Below are 5,652 nucleotides of genomic sequence, written 5' to 3'. Positions count from 1 at the left end.
TCGTGTAGGCTCTCCTACTTCAAGTCTGAAAGGACACATTCTTACTGACATTGAAGATTGCTTTGCAGTGTGGAGATGCTTCCTTTTTTTAACAAAACCCTTTTTTTCTTACTGGGAATTACAAGGACCTGAACCTAGAATTGATGTTAACCTCAGTCTTTATTTAACCTAAAAGTCTTTTCTTCTCTTTTCCTGTTGGCTGCCACCTTTTTCTTTAAATTTGTTGAACAATTGCGGGCAGACAGGACACTTCCTCTTTTTGTTTTGCCTCTGAGGCATAGCCAACGCTAGGTCTCCCTAGCATTGGAGTATTATGCCCTCTTTGTATTCTGCTTAATGTTTATGACTGTTCAATGTGAGAGTTCTTTTGAAGTATATATTCTTTTTGGAAACTATTTTATCGCTGTCTGCATCCCTCAAAGCACAGTATAGGGAGTTGAAAGCAAGGATTTTTACCCTAAATGGATTGTAGCCTGTTAGAACTGAAGCTGTTCCATAGTCTCACTTTGATTCTTGATCACACTGTTGCTTCTTAGTGGCAGCAGCAGTGTCCTCAACTACATTAGTTCTTGGAGTCAAGGTTTGCAGAGTCAAGACAAGTACCTTTTTTAGCTGTGGTCTGGAATTTGTATTGGAGTCTAAATAGAGGATTTCCTCCCTTTCACATTGGAATTTCTGGTATGTTGGTTCCTGTTTGCTCAGGGATCTGAATCAATATGGTAAAGAAAATGACTGTAGTAAGTTATATGTTTATAACTTTATTATAAGAATACTTTTGTAGTGCTATAAGCAAAAAGTTGATTCAAGCTGGACGAGATATTCAACAGAAGCCCCTTCCCGACCCTGCCCCTATGCAAAATATGTCCTAAACTATGACCCAAGAATTTTTCTGCAAGAAAAATGAGCTGTTTTTTACCTGAGAATCTGGCCAGGATTTTATCAAATAATGAGTTTTACTGAATAGATATTCTGTAGTGACATTACAAAGATTTATTAATTTTTGCTTCTATTGTTGCTCTCTATATCTTGAGCATTCTGCCCAGCAATATAGTTTATTTTTGGGGTTTTTTTTATTTTCTTACCATTTGTATAAATGGCAAAATAGTGAGTGATTGAGTGCTTGCTTGTTGAGTTTTTTTGGTGTGTTTCATCTTGTTTTTATTTTAAACTTGGTGCTTCAGCAGTTTCATAACCTGGTCAATCTTTTTAAAGTGGTTTTTTTATAGAAGATTTTAAAGAAATTAAATTAAAATAACCCAATTTATTGGTTTATTGGCTGGGGTGGAGGGGAGGGCAGGGAGGACAGCTGCTGGAGGAAGAGGAAGAAGAAACAGATGCTAACATCTAATTTAAATTACTCTAAACACTCTGCTCTTATAAAATATGAAAATAACTGTCTTCTCAACAGAACAAACTTCTTTAGTGAGTGTAAGGCAGTTGCTTGTATCCTAATACTGGTATAAAGGTAACTAGGTGTGTTTAACAAAAAAAAAAAAAGGAAATACAAATGTTCCTTGTTGATGCATGTTACTTAACAGCATCTTTTTCTCAAATAGGAGGAGGAGTGAGGCCTGATTTTACTTAAGAAGCTAAATAACAAGTGATTTGGACTTTAGTAAAAACAACTTGAACTACCATAATTCAGATGAGGTTCTTTTGTGCAGTAAGCCACAAAGTAGAGGGTGATGAAAGTCTGTTCTAAGATGATTTTTAGACACATAGATATTGTGAATTTTCCAATGTATGATTCTGCTAACTTTGTTAGGTGTGTTTTATGGAGTCCCAAGATCCCTTTTTTCCTGAGGTGCCTCCAGAGGCTGTAGTGCTTTGAGCTAAGTAAAACTATGCTTGTGTGCCCTGCCCTCCTTCAAAGCAGTCTGCAGCAAACTTACCCTCTGATGAACTGAGGGTAAACAGGAGAAGGGAAAACGCAGACTCAATTTACATGCACCCGATATTTTCCAAGTTTCTTAACAGAGAGAGAACAATGTGATCTCTTCTGATGGATAACCTTACAGCATTAAGATGAAAAATAGGGCGGTATATCAGATTAGCAGTATTGTTAAGCATCTCCCTCTTCCACTTAAATTTTGTCTATCTATGCAAGGAACACTTGTCTACCGTTTCTGGTATGCATACAGCGATATGAAGAAAACAGTCTTTATGGCTTGGAAAATATCAAACCAAAAAGTGAATTTATTGTAGAAGTATTTTCACTGAAAGCTTTCTATCAGTTCATTTGCTCATATTTTCCTCAACTAGTTCCAGCTTCAGCAGATCAGGGAGAGGGGAGCAAGTATAAGTGAAGTCTAAGTGGCTTATTGTGAAGCCACTGGTGTGATGACAGTTTGAATTATAGGGTTGTTCTTCACCAGTATTCTCTTGTTTTGGTGGGTTGGTTTTTTGTTTGTTTGTTCAATGGCTACAATGTGGTAGCTAGTTATTTGGATTCACAGTATACCCTGTTACAAGTGACTAGGCAAGTACCTCAGTGTGCCTCTGCATGAATTGTAATTATTGTAGTTTGCCTAAGTTTTTCGTGAGGCCCCTCCATGAGGTTTAGTATTACTGTGTTCTAGCACTGGGTAAAAGAGCAGAGAAAAAGGTTTGGGTTTTTTTTTTTAGTGAAAAGGATTAAATTTTAGTAAAATATCGCAAATACGGTGACTTTAACAAAAGTTTTGTAGGTAACGCCCTAGAATTGGATTACTTCTGAAACAAACATGTAAATGGGTGTTGAGGGAAACCCTACTGCTTGTGAAGGAATGAAGTCAAAGGTGAATGGAAATATGTCTGCTTTTATGAAATGGACCTTCTTTGGAAAGAAGGTACAAATACTGGAGTTGATATGGCCACAAACAGTACTAGGGGAGTCAAGAAATTAGTGTGATGTGGAGTATACCAAGCCTGTCAAAAGCATTTAAACATAATCTGTACATATCCTACTGTTCTTTCCCAACTATCCAGTAATTACCTCTCCCATCTTCAGACCTGTCACGTGGCATGTTTGAAAGCAGTCAGCTTCCATCTATTACATGATATTTATTCTTTTTTGGCTGTTTTAACACATAGCCTGAGTCACTAAAACAAATCTGTTGAAAACATGCTTGCAGTCTCACTTGTATTCACCTAGAGGATATGGGGAGGGAAGGAGGAGAGGCTGGTTTGAGAAGGTATTGAATTGAGATCAACTGTGAGGCTAAAATAACAATTTCCTCTCAAATATTATGGAGATACAGCTTTTGGAAAAATAGTAGCCAATGTATAACTAAACCTGTTTGACCTCAATTTGTGTTGTAAAATTGTTCAATTACTACATCTGATCAAAGTTAGCATAGACCAATCTTGTATTAAAAACTCAAAATTTGCACCTTGAAATTTCCTCTAGGCTTGGTGCAACATAGAATATAGATAGCATCCATGGTGAGAGGTACTGCTTAGCTATTTACTAGTTTCTGGATGGAAGAAGTCTTCATAATACATAGCCACACCACTGCTAAAGAGTAGATGAAAAATGGCTGTATTGGGACATGCAGTGAGGAAGAGTCCTTGCATGTTCCTTGAATATCTCTAAGTCTGTGTAAGGTGTGCAGTCTGGGAAGCTTCCATGGAATGTATCCATTTAATGATTATTTGGTTCATAAAAATGCATACTGTGCCTGTAAATGCCTGTACTGTTTATACATGACAACATACACTTTCTAATGTAGATAGGCTTTTGAGATGTGACAGACACTTAAGCAGTTTACAGTGATAAAATGTTACAGAGAACTTAAAAGTTCTATGAGCACTTGAAGGGTGGCTTCTCTTTAAGAAGACTTTAGACTGCCTTCATAACTTCTAAATAAAGACTTATTTTGGATTTAATAATCCTGTTTTAATACTCTTTTTAAAATCAGTAAATTTGTAGGGACACTTAATATACTGAAAATAATTCACAAAGCAATGGTTTTGGAATTGCTCAGTAGTGGTAATTACTCCTACCTTTGCAATTTGACTTTATAAAGAGTTAGTAGGATAACTCAAAAAACCTTGCCATAGGCCCTTGGTCCATTCTAGACTTCTCTGGTTTAGTCAAGACAGTACAGCAGTCCTATTTCTAGCTCCGTTGCACTTCACCCTGCTCCTGGGGCACGGGTGTAAGTTCGTGGCTGCTAATCCCAGGGCCATTATTCAGCTATGCAAATTTCTGACTTCCCATGGGATCTTAAATTCCATCTCATGGCTGCTGTGGCCAAGACCACTGTTAAATGTCACATCGCTGATCAGTTCAGCCTTAATAATGTGTAGCAGGTCTAGCAGAGTTGCTCCCCTATTGAGCTTGTCCACCCACTCAATCGCGTTTGTTCTCCAAGCAACACAGAAATCTCCTGGGTTGCTTCTGCACTACTATGTTGCACTTCTAGCAGATGTCAGGGTGATTAATACTTTTTGTGAGAGCCTAAGGCCTGTGATTATGAAGCATTTTTTTCTTGTTATTTTTTAAAGGTTCATCTGCTTACCTTTGATTGGGCAGTCTGTAACAGATTTTCACCGCGATGTTACCCTGGTTGAATCTTGACCCATAAATTTTTCAACTGTTCTGTAGCCTATTCCACACTGAAGCTCCATTTGTTCAAATTCTTTGCATAAACACTATCCTTGACTTTTTCACTTCTTTCTTAAAAGCCACTGTCATCCTCTGTAGTTTTTGAATTGTGTGAGTTGTCTCACCATACTGTGTACTCCCAGTAAGATTGTTATGTGCTCTGGTTTATAATCCCTTGTGCTTGCTTCCTGCATCAAATGCGTTCATAAACAGCTACTTAAGATGTGTCCCTGCTTATTCCCCTTTTTCAAGGGGACTGTAAGATTCTTGCTGTTGTCCTGTGCATTTACCTTCTCTGCCAATCTCTTAGTTCCTATGCTTCAGTCTCCACTTCCTTGGGAAACCTAGTTTGAAGCCCTCCTTATGAGGCAAGCCTGTTGCCAAGGATGATTTGCATTATCAGATGGGTCCTCTTGCTCTTAAGCACTCTGTTTCTCAGATGATCTTAATGCCTTAAAAGCTGAAGACCTGCCTACAGCCATGTAGTCACATCTTGATCCTCAGATTGCTCCAAAGCCTTTACCCCCTGGATTAGCACCTGGGGTTTGCTGTCATTCACCTTTGTCCCTGGGCTCCTGTAGTTAGCTTTGATCTGCTGAAGACCTCTTTTGGCAGCGTTGCAGTGGCCATGTAGGTGGTCAACAAAGGACAATATTGCAATGGCCAGGTTGCCATAAGTTTCTCTGCTCCATTCCAGATTTGGACCATGGGCAAGCAGCAGAGCTTTTCAACACAGCCAGTCTTGCTGCTGGTGCAGAAGCCTTTACCCTTCTGCAAGTCTGCAGTTACTTTCACCCATTGCTTCCTTTTAGTGACATTGTCTATGACCCATGGATCAAGCTTAGATGACAAACCTGACAGAACTTGTTCCTCCTCGCCTCTTTCCTGGGCTGCATGCCTTTTCACCACCCAAATAGCTACCAATGTAAAGAGAGCCCCCTTCTTTTTGCTGGAGATCATGACCTCCAGCCTCCCTGGTCCTCGAAGAACTCATGCTAACCCTGAGTGAGTAAAACAATAGATTTGACAGAGGGTGGAGGACTGGTCAGAATTCATGTAGGGAA

Source organism: Buceros rhinoceros, unplaced genomic scaffold (assembly GCF_000710305.1).
Source record: "Buceros rhinoceros silvestris isolate BGI_N320 unplaced genomic scaffold, ASM71030v1 scaffold8429, whole genome shotgun sequence".
NCBI classification, from domain to species: Eukaryota; Metazoa; Chordata; class Aves; order Bucerotiformes; family Bucerotidae; genus Buceros; species Buceros rhinoceros.
The sequence above is the reverse complement of the archived record's forward strand: the minus strand, read 5'-3'. Positions refer to the sequence as shown.